The 12,448-nt window shown below is 34.1% G+C and overlaps 1 long non-coding RNA gene across 1 annotated transcript in view; it reads right to left on the bottom strand.

Annotated features, from left to right (window-relative positions):
- Positions 1-11,926, bottom strand: part of LOC140843557 (uncharacterized) — a 28,427-nt gene extending 16,501 nt beyond the window's left edge. Inside the window, exon 1 of the long non-coding RNA XR_012121409.1 lies at positions 11,510-11,926. This is a non-coding gene — a long non-coding RNA (uncharacterized lncRNA). The remainder of the gene's footprint in view (positions 1-11,509) is intronic.
- Between the last annotated feature and the right edge of the window lie 522 nt (positions 11,927-12,448).

Raw genomic sequence — 12,448 nt, 5'->3', positions numbered from 1 at the left:
GTAAAGACAGATGCATCTAATAAGAGATGGAGACATCAGTGTTGATTCACATGAGAACAAGTGTGGGAGGAAGAAGGACTGCCATTTAAACAACTAGGAAGAATTCATCTACTTAAAAAAAAATTGCCCAAAGTTGAGTGTGAGTGAGCACAAGAGCGCAACACCTCAGAAAATGGTGTTTGCACCTATTCATACACTTCTCCGTGGACCCGCACAGCATGCTCACAAGAGGCTGGAGAGAGCTTCCCTCAATGGGAAAAATCAAGAAGAGAAGTGTAGACACCATAGTGAGAAAAATTATATATCTCACTTGTTGTCTAGTTGCATGTGGATCAAAAGTGTTAATTTTCAGGGGCAAGAGAGACACACTTTATCACTCCCAGAACTAAAGAAAAGAATAGGAAAAAAATCCTCTACCTTTGCACGAGGGAAAGGACACCAACGCTGTATTACGCATACACCATCAGAGGTACCCAACCACTAACGGAGGATCAAGATCACTAAAGAAAATCCCGCCTCCTAAGCCTGAGGCTGGACCATGATGACAGAGCACCTCTCTGTCCCACTCCGCCACAGTGGGAGCACAGAGAAACCAGGAAAAATGTTTCACTGCAAGGAGAGGAGCAAGAGCGTGGGGACAAACTGGCTCTGAGCTGCAGACACAAAGGCATAGGTTAACACTGAGAGCAAAGGAGACAGTAGGAAAAATCCTGTGATAAATAGACCCCACCCTAAGAACAATGTAATGCTAGAAGAATTCAAAGCTGGTGGTCACAGGAAACTGTCATAACAACAAAACTCAAACCCAGTTCAACTCCTGATTAGACAGACTCAAATCTCCACTCTCATTCCCTTAAAAGCAGAGCAGAAAAAGAGACATGTTCATTTCCAGGAATAAATGCACACACTATCTGCGTTTCAATCAAACATTTTCAGAAGGACACAAAAGCAAGGAGGAAAACAAAAGAAAAAGAAAATCTACTGTCAAAAGACAAACTAATCAATAGGACCTGACCCTGATATGACTCAGATGTTGGAATTATCAGCCAGGGAATTTAAAATAACTATGCATGACTAACATGTTAAAGACACTATTAGAAAAGGTGGAAAATAGATGAACATACAGAAAACTTCACCAGAGAAATGGAAAGAGATAAGTAGAAGTGCTAGTTTAAATCCAAATTGCTAATAAAAATGAAGCATACTTTTGACAGGGTCATCAATAGACTCATAGTGGACTGAAAGCTTTTTTAGGTCAATAAAATCTTTTATTCATATTCAAGTCTAAACCTAGTAGCACAGTGCTTGATATGAAGCACATATTCAATAACATCAGTTTAATCAGTAATTTACTAATTTAAAAAAGTTTATATTTATTGCAAGATTTCAAGTGATTTTTTTCAAAACAGATTTATGGAGGAATAATTTGCATACCATAAAAGTCACCCATTTTAAGCATACACTAAGCCTTTTTGTAAATGTCCAGAGCTGTGAGAATATTACCAAAATCAGTTTTAGAGAATTTCTATCACCCTACAAAGATCCTTCCTACCTATTTGCAGTCAACCCCCATCTATCTACCTATCATTTCTGCCTATTTATCAATACAGCTATCCATTTTTCTGTGTACTTATATATCTATGCTTTACAAACTATTCATTTTTCTTTATTGTGCACAGACTATGTGAAAAATACTCAATATCTCATTCTTGACATACTGCCCTTTATTTTAATACAATTTCCCCATTTCTACTCTTGCTTTATATGTGAATACACACACACATTCATATACATTCCTAAATACATTACAAATAGAATCATATTGAAAGAGTTAATCAAGAAACAGTGTGTCTATACCCAAGGGTGATGTGGAAATAAGTAAAGAGACTAATGCAGATAAACTCAAATGACTACTATTTGAAGATTTAGGGGTAGAGGAGAAGGTGAATCTTAAAGAATAAAAGCTGAATTCATTTGAAGACTTTTATGTAGATCAGAAATCTTCAGAAACTATATCAAGGATGAAAAACTAAGCATAAACACAGTAAATATTAGACCAGTGAATAGCACCTAAATAATATAGTCATGTCACATGAGTCAATTCCAATCAAGGACATTACTTTCCTTGATTGGTGAGCATTCCAACTTATTTTTAGGCGTGACAGGTGGAGACAAGGATTCAGGATAAACAAACACATTTGTGATCACATTAACACTGTAAACCAGCAACAGATGTGCTCTGCTGGGGTTTGCTAACTCCACCAAAGACAAAACTTGTTGGCAGAAAAATTCTCATCTGCACAGCTTCCAACTGCTGTCCCACACTCGCCATTCCACAGAAGTACATTTGCTGTGAGGGGCAAATCTAAAAAGCATTAGTCATTTTCCCGAGTCTGCAATAACAGAAGCAGAAATGGGATCACAAAATCTCAGCCTACGCCTTGAATAGAGAAGAGACGTTGAATAAGCAAATGTGAAAATATTTGTCTCTGCTTAAGAAGTTTCAATGTAAAGAAAATTGCTTTCCGGGATATCCCATGGATGCCGGTTAGTCTTCCTCTCACTACTAATTGTCTAAACTAGCAATAAAGTTCACTTAATGCAGTCCTCAAATCTCATCTCTAAGGAATAAGATTCTTATACCATCTGTTAATAGTCTAAATAAAGCCATCATAATATAAATATGAGAAGTGTAGGCTGAAATATATTTGCAGCGGTTCAAAACAAAAAAATATGAAGCAAAGAAGTATCTGTGAAGTGCAAAATGGACAAAAATAACATTAAAGATAAAGCGCTTCTTTCTAAAATTACACTTACTTGTGAAAAATAAAACAAATTGCATGCAGTCTTTATAGGAGTGTCAAAGTAAATGGAAAGTGATTTTTAAATAGTGTGTGATTCAAAATTGAGATGGATAGAAAACAGTTGAAAGTACAATGAAGCTACCTATAAAAAAATAATACAGGAAATTTATAAATCTGTATCCAAATAGACATTTTTAGTAGCAGAAGAGACAGCTGATTTCAAGCAAGTCAATCACACACACCTCATTGGGCAGAATATCACAATATTCACACGGAGGGAAACAAAAAGATGAACAAAAACTCGATCCACAAAAACTTGGAGAAAAAACAAAGTTTATAAAATGAGGTGCACCTATCAACAACCGAAAGAACAGATCGCTAAGGAAAGAGTGCTTAGAGCCCACAGTCCCCTCTGAAACACTGCAGTTCCCTCCCAAACCCTGGCTGATGCCGCAGTAATGATACACAAACGGCCACCTCATGGCAGCGAACCACTGGGAACAAATGGGGAGATTCTCGAAGTCTCTGCATGTAGAGCACAGTCAATTCTCTCCAAATAAATTAACCAAAATAAACAAACCAAGAAGGTTTTGCAAGACAACCAGCCAATTACTTGCTCTCTATCTTCAGCAACCAGAAATACCATTTTAAGGGGACTCACATATCTAAATATGGAAGTTTAAATGGATGAAAATTAAAATTATAATATTTTCATAATTCTCAGGTTGAACTCTTCCTATTAAAGAGAAAAATCATTACATCTACAGAAAAAGATTTTCAGAATATGTATAAATACACAGAAAACTGATAAATATCAATAGACAAAAACACAATAGAATAGATTCAATAGTATTTCATGAAATATGAAATACAGTTAATCAACAGGGATGAAAAGGTGCTTAACTTCACTAATAATTAGGAAAGCACAAATTAAACATCAATTAAAATCACTTTCTGCCTACTGAATTGCAAATATTAAAATATATTAACCATGTTCATTATTAGTAAAATGAGAACTGATGTGATTTTGTGGGATTGTGAACTATGAATAACTTTTTAAAGAGAAATACAGGTGTATATGCTAAAATTGAAATATAAATACCATTGGAACCAGCAATTCTACTTCTACAAGTCTATCCTATAGAATGCACACTCTTGTGCACAAACATGAGTGTTAAAGATGTTAACTGGCAGCATCCAAAAAATGGAAGCAAACCTAATGTCCACCTTTGTGGGAGTGTTTAAATTAATTATGTTACACAGCATTGTATATAAACACACACACACACACACACACACACACACACACACATGCATTTTAAAAATAAAAATGTATTAACATGAAAGTGTCCCAATATATGTAAGGGAGAAAGTTGAATCACCAAGTTCAGCATATTTGTTTACAAAATGTATTATAAAAGCATTTGTTTACATAATTACATGTTTATAAAAATGTAACAAAATCAAAGATAGAGTTTCCCAAGCTTCCAGAGATGGGAAGTCCCCTGTGGACTTAACAGTTTTATCGGTCAGGGGCATGAAATAGAAGATGCATGTATCTCTGCAAAAAAGAATGAACTGCATTTACTGTGTGTAGGTGACTAAACATTGCTTGAAACAATTTAATGAAAAATGGTTCATATATATAATTTTGTAAATTAAAAAAGATGACCTATTAAATACAGTCTTCTATTTTACTATTAGTATAGAATAATAATTCAATAGTACAGAAGTCCATTTTATTTTCTATAGTATGCAGAGTTACATGAAGTACTTAAGAAATGTAATCATAAACATTAGACCAAAAGTGTACTTGTTTGACTTTTATGCCCTGAGACCAACAAGGCATGGACAGTACATTATTAAGGTCCACTGAGTTGCTGTGTTCCAGGAGGGGATGGTGAGCATTACTGAAGAATAAATGGATGAATAACTTCAGTTTTCAATATCTACCTTCTTTTCAAACATTTTTGTTTTATTTTATGCAGCTCTGTACTCTTGCTGCCTACCAATTTCACTTTCTACCCAGTAATCAAGAGCAATGTTTTAGTGTTCTACATGGACATATCTAGTTTCATTCTCTAAGGATTGTTTTAAACTCAACAATTTATCTTTCAGCCCTAATGGGTCACAGCTCTCTAACATGAGTCCCAACTCAGTTAAATAACTAATTTCTTGACAATCACCCAGAAAATACCTACTCTGATTAAATGTATTTTAAAGATTATATAAGTGTAAGAGGAAATTGTGAACTAGAAATAATGTGTGTAGTTAACATAATTCTCACAACGAACTAATAGTTGTGGCTATCTTATAGATGAGGGAACACATACCCAGAGATGTTAACCAACAGGGATGTGGTACTTAGTGATACAAATGTCATACATTTAAATCTAAGGTCTAATAATTTGGATGTAATGTATTAGCATAAATACATTACATGTTGGATGGTAAATAAGATTTTTGGAGTTAAGCAAAATTTCTTGCCTCACAAATTACATCTCACAGGCAGTGAAAAATTCACCTATCCTGAGAAGAAGAAAAACAGAAGAGTTAAAGAATTCAAGGGAAGGAAAAATCATTATTATTTCTTTAATATTAGGAATAATGCTATGTGTAATTGTGACTTGCCTCTCACTTTCCCAGATGAACTTACTCCTTTGAGTTGCTATGTGTTAATTATAAAATTAAAAACTTTCAAGCAATATATCCTATAAGTACTTGACAATGATTAAAATTTTATGGCATCAAGTTCATTAAGCAAATGCTATTGGACTGTGAGTTTATTGTCAATTTTAACTTGTTCAAGTGCTTCAATTACAATTCCATTTTGAACTGTAATAACGTGGCTGATAAATGACAATGGTTAACAACTACTATTAAAACTATGCAGGGCAGAACTCCATAAATGTAGAACAATTAGAGTAACAAATGAGAGTAGCAATATGCTATTATCTTTACATTATTCAGTTGATTTAGTGCAGTATGTTAATCGTTTGTCCAAAAAAATTGTTCCATTGTTTTCACTGGTTTTGACCATTGCTTTTTTTTAACTTTCTATATCCATTTTACTTACCAAGCAGAATACACAAAGGTAATATTTTGAGGAACAAAGGCCAAATAATGTGGAAATACAGTTGTGAGTCAGTGACTTTGCCATGCCTACTAGCACACAGAGGCAGAGATTTAAGGTAAATGGTTGTCTTTTTCAGGTAACTGTAAACAATTTGAATAACAATGATTTTGCTTTTTCCTTCCAACTTCCAAAATGTAAATTAAGAAAAGATTACTTATGTGCTTAGTTTCTCTTAAAATTACCTATTTTAATGTATATTTCACACTTAATGGAGAATAAAGATGTCTTGGTGTTTTCAATATCTCAGAACTACTATTTGTCACACGTTTTGCTCATCAGGGAATTAGGTAAAACATGAACAAACTTAAAATTTCTTGAATATTCATGATTTATAAAGAAAATGGCATTTAGCTAATGGAAATACGTTCATTTTGTTCCTAAAGTTCTCACCAACAATTCATTTATAAATATTTATAACTTGTTCAAAAACTCTTCAACATCCTAGCACAGTCGTATTTTCTGAGTACCAATCCAGTTGAATGACTAACACGGTTTGAATGAGTCCCAAGTTTTCATCAGAGAAATTGCTCACATTTTAATATATGTCTGCTGTGTTGAAGTACAACTTAAAATGTAGCCACTGCTAGAAGCCTCATTTTTAAAAGATGATAAAAATTCAAGAACGGCTTTCAAGAAACAATACTTGAAAAAGGAGAGAATACTGGGTATCAAATAATTGGTCTTTTAATGCAGAAAATCTCCTACATATCAACTCTGTTAAGAAAATTCTTCCGTGGTACTTAAGTTTCAAATGAAAACTTTAGAAGTTTTAAAAATATGTTGGTTTTATAGTTAATTTTCTAAAAAAGGTATATGTATTTTGAAGAATACTTTGTCACAAAGAATGCAATATTGAATTCTTTTTAAGATTTGACACAAAAAATACCTCTTACAATAATAGATGCATATTGAAGACGATTTTTAAGAATCTAAAAAAAAATTTTCCAATATATTTTCATATCATGGAGAATCTTCTGATAGTTGCTGAAGCTGGAGTAACACTTAAAATTACTCAAAACCTAACAGTTATTTTGTGGGATGAGGTTATAAAACTTTATTTACTTTAAATCATATTGTGGCTTTTAATGTTTTAAATAACTCCTGAGCTCAATACTTTTGTACCTCCACTCATAAACCAACTGAGAAGGCTGAAAGGTTTATGGAACTTAAATTGTTCAAGATTTATCGTCCTGAGATAAAATCCGAACAGCTTTGGTTTAAATTGTATACAAAGTCTTGCTTATCTGTGCGCTTTCTTTTGATTAATATTCTACACATGCATCTCTCCATGAAACTTCTAAGCGTCTCATGTAACGGCACTATCTGTACGCATTATATTAATGCTTACTCTGTATATTTACATCAAGAGAAGTGAAAAAAATACACATTAATTCTAACTTAAAGATGAGTAGCATCAGAATACAGACAAAATAAATGGAACATTATGAAGGCTATTTGCTAAAACTGTACAAAAGATGGCCTACCAAGTGATAAATTGTTAATTCCAATTTCATTAAAATTAAAAATAAAAACTCACTAGAGATTTTCAATATTATCTCTCAGTTCTATCTAATGCAGTACGGTAAGAAAATCAATGGTTAGCAAAATAATTTGAGTTGCATTTTGTGATTATAAATTTAGAAAAGACTGCTACAAACATATTATGATAAAGTAGATATTTTTAATGTGGTTGAAAACTAGATGCATATACAGAAATCAATAGTTTAATACTTTAGCAAGAACTGCATTGAATTTCAAGTGACAAGTACATTTTAATGAAAATGGAAAAATACAGGTATAATAGCCCTACATAAGTTAAATAAAAGATGTACTGACCCTATTATGAAGACTAAAACAACTATCAAATCTTATTTCAATGAGTAGACTAAGAAGACCTTAACAGAGAAATCAGTTATGATTTCGATGATTTAAGTGTCCATATAAATTTATTACAAATTCTAGTCAAAATGCTCTAAGAGTATTTAAATTTAAAAAAATCAGAGGGTACTTACCTTAAAGGACACAAAAGTATATTATGAGTGACTTTATTAAAAATGATATGATGCTAAGTAAAAAGTGGACAGATTAGTTGGAACAGGATAGAGAGTCTGGGAGCTGATCCAAATATACTATGCAGACGTTCTGTAGAATAAGGCATTGTTTCAATTCAGTGGCACATAAGAAGTCACTGAATATGGGATGTGGTTAAAAGTAGCTATTCAAGGAGAAGGAAGAGAAGGAGCCCTTCATCTTAAAAATATATAGAAAAACACTTTTCATGTAGATTATAGATGAAATATTAATTTATAAAAATTAAGCCACAAAAAAATACCTAGGAGAATATTTGTATAACATTGTAGGACTGGGAGTTTCTAAGTTAGTCAGTGAATAGAGTGGTTATAAAGGGGAAAAATATAACTTTAAATACAAATTACACTATAGTATATTTGCCTGGAGAAAAATAAAGTGAAAGAGAAAATACATATATAATGCATTAAATGTAAAAATGGTATGTATTCCTCTTCAGAGAGAGTATGTACAAATTTATACCTAAAAGAGACTAAAATGTAATTTCTAAAAACTAAGCCCATGGCCACGTAAATCTCAGAGGAGTTGATGTAAGTAGATAAGGCATATACAAATACGGGGTTAGCTCCACTAGATAATACAGAGATTCCAATTAAACTAACAATGATGTTACATTTTTACCCACCAGCTTGGCAAAAATTAAAAACAGTAATAACTGAGAGCTATTCTTAGAATATTCTACTTGGGGACTGTCCAAAAAGAAAAAGTATGCTAGCATGTAAAAATATGAGTAAAAGAATGTATATTGCAAACCAGTTATATTGAAGGAGATAAAAACAAGTAAAAAACATTTTTAGAGTAAAAAAAAAATATCTTTTCAATAGAGAAAAGACTACACAACTATGCAATGGGATATCATGCAGGGCTTACAAAAGGTAACATGTCTGTACCTTTTGATTCACAGGAATAGGCAGGTTACATTTTGATTTACAAAAATCATAGTCATTATCTATGTGAATAGAATAATCTTATTTAACTTATATATATATATACATCGAGGGATAATATTCAAAATATTCATCACCTAGCATGCTGAAATAAATATGTAATTAGATAAGCTCTTTTTTATTCTCCATATCTAAAATACATATTACAAAGTACTTACCAAATGTTAGGAGTACATTTTAACGCAAAGAATTCATAATCCATCCTAACGTATTTATAAAACTTAGTGAATTTTAGGAATTGTTGGTATCATTTTCCTTTGATGTGACTGTCAGTAGCTAAATGATTTGACATAGTGACCATCCCAAGCCTTTCAATAGTTTTCTTTTTAACCGTCGTAAGGTTTGTGGGGGTTCTGTGTTTCGTGGTCTCAGAACAGCTGGGCCTGCTGTCCCTGCATCCTGAGGGTCAACACACACCCACACACACACACACACACACACACACACACGCACACGAAATCTACTGTTCTCGTGTGTTAGCCCTGAGAGCCTGAGCTATTAACCCCCTGAGGGTGGCTGGGCCAGGGTCCACTCACAAGCCACCAGGGATGCCCACATCCAAGCAGGCATTTCTGCCAGTCCATCAGCTGCCCACTGAACCAACAATAGATGCCACCACAAGGTGATTCATGTTCTCAGAAAGGAAAAAAATGGGACTTAACATCAGCAGTACGATTTTTAGGTTTGTAGTGTCATATCATGTCTCCATTTCTGCTAAGCTAACTAATAGCAACCGTATTTGAAACATTTCTAATTGTTATAATCATGCCTGGGTCTCTATTGAGGTAGGAAGAAAATTAAGCAATGTTTACCATGTCATTTTATGACAATTAGTCTGAACTAACAAGTACATATTAGAATTTTAATTTATGATTTCATTGTATTGCTTACCAATTTTATAGTACCAACGGACAGAGAATTTTGAGTACAATTTTGAGTAAGATGCTCTCAGGACTAATTATGACCATACATATACATTCAACAAAGACAAATTGATCTATGTCAGTATAAAGGGTCTTTTTTTAAATCATGAAATAGCATCCAGGCTTCCTTGTGATGGAATCTATTTAGCATCACAATGATAAATATTTGGAGTCATTCTTTATAGCACAGAGATTCCCATCTAGGTTTCTCAAATGTTGGCTATGCAAACCACAGGGCAGCTAGGCCAGACTTACAGTGGACTTGAAAAGCCTTGCTATTTACACCAGGACATCATGAAAAGTATTATCTCTGTGTGCCACGTTGCAAGGTGAAAAGGAATTTCTTCCCTAGTCCCAATCACAGGACCTATTATAAAAATGAGGGAGTCAACTGCTCAGCAGACTTGCCTAGTCTTCTTTTCATGTCATTGCAGTTATTTCCGTTTCTTTTAATGACTAAATTGGTTCTGCTACATTGTGATTTAATCCTTTGTTAGCAATATAGCAGCAGAAATTAATATTTTAATCATGCAAACCCACCTTATGATATTAGAGGTAACTTCTAATACCACCAGAATCCACTTAAGTTCAGAACCACATCAAAGTATTATAAAGAGCTCTTAAATCACTGATTCTCTCTTTGAAATATAAAAATAAGAAGTTCTGGGTAATTCAGTTACATTTAGAGATTATTACTACATGCCTCAATCTTTGCCACTATGCATATAAAGAGGAAGAAATCCTCTTGCTTTCAAAAGCCTGGTAATTGAATTACGAAGAAAAGACATAAACTCAAGAAACATAATTATGTTGCTTTGTCTCTGGGTAAAATAAAAAAAGTAGTTATTAAAAATGCAATATTCACTAATTTTGTAAATCTCTAAAGAGACTCATCTCAAAAGTATAGAGTGAAGATGAAATGTACTGATTTTAATTTGGCATCCTTTTTTTGTCCTTTAAACTGGTTTATTCTTTCAGTTATGTAAAAAAAATATATTAAAGAAGCTAGTAAGATCTCAGAAATATTTGGAGACTGCCGTTTACCAAAAGTATTTTCTCCTCTTCCTTGAATGTATGCTTAGATCACACCACCCAGCCTTCCTAGCAGGTAGACATCAAAATCCACACAACTATGTTTTCAACAATAGCGATATCATTACTTCTGGACAAACTGCAAAAAAAAAGACACCCTCCACCATGCTCTTTCCTTGCTTTGTGTGGACTGGAACTGTGATGACGCTCAAAGCCTTAGAAGTAAACAGTTGGAAATGACAGAGATACCAGGGGCCTGGGTTCCGGAAAGACCAGGTGATGAGGACCCTCCGTCAATGAGCAGCGCCCAGCTGGGACTGGTACATGAACAAGAAATAACCTTCTGTTGTGTTTGAGCTTTTGGATTTTGAGTCTATTTTCTATAGCTATTTAGACTATCCTAACCAATATAGAAACCTACACAATCACCTGATAATTTTATCCAATACTTCAAATTATTGAGTTTAAACTCTGATGAGTGTAGTAAAACAGCTGCTGTTCAAATGGCCACCACGAGGGGCAGACTCGAGCTTAGAATTGATGGCTGGCGGTCTTAACACTCAGCCAGATGCTACTCACCCGGGATGGATACAGCTCTGGAGTGTGACTGTCAGCAGGGTAAAGGGGAGCTCCAAAACTTCCACTTCTGGTGGTCCACAAAATCACAGTCTCTCCAGTCTATCTTCTGTGGGAATGTTGGAGATATATGTTTAAATGCTCCTATCCACATTCACTTTAATTACCAAAAGGTTACCAGTACTCTAATCTTCCTGTGACCCTACACCACTTCTACTTGGAGCCCTTTGGCCCCACGCCCCTCTGGAAACCTTTCACTGTGTTCACTAGTGTAGGCGATGCTATGGCCCTAGCAAGACTCCCTCTGTGATTTTCCTGGTGTTTGAGGGATGTGAGGATCTCAGGGCAATTGATAAGCAGGAGAAGCCTGGTGGATTGTTAGTGGGAGTAGGAGACTGGAGAGCAGACTTGAGGGTCATCAGTCAGCAGCTGCAGAAAGAATATTTAAAAAGATCATTGGTATACGTGACATTTGTCTAGAAAAAAATTAATACCCGTATAGGAATTATAATACCTGCCCAGGGGGAAAATCAAGTCACCTAAAACGGAAGTATAGAATCACTGAGCAAGTCCAGCATGAAAAATGAGTACAGTGTAGCATCACTGAAAAAGTTTTTAGGATACATCATTGAACAAACAGACAATGAAATGTATCATTGGGGAACTTACTAAGTTTGTGAGGTTAAGAAACACATAAAAACTTATAATAATAATTATAATAAATTGATAATACATAAGTATTTAATAGAAGAAGAGGGGGCTGCATGACATTAGAGCAGTGGAGATGTTAACTTATGATTTATGACCAGAAGTGTGTGGGTGGTACTGGAGAAACAATGTTTGAAATACAGGACCCAGAGCTATTTTGTGGAAATTTATTACAATCAACAACCATATGAAATTTCAAGCAGAGTACCTGGTTTTTGTAGACACCTAGTCAAA

The sequence above is a fragment of the Manis javanica genome, chromosome 9 (genome assembly GCF_040802235.1).
Source record: "Manis javanica isolate MJ-LG chromosome 9, MJ_LKY, whole genome shotgun sequence".
Taxonomy (NCBI): domain Eukaryota; kingdom Metazoa; phylum Chordata; class Mammalia; order Pholidota; family Manidae; genus Manis; species Manis javanica.
Note: the sequence above shows the minus strand (reverse complement) of the source record. Positions and strands in the feature narration are given on the sequence as shown.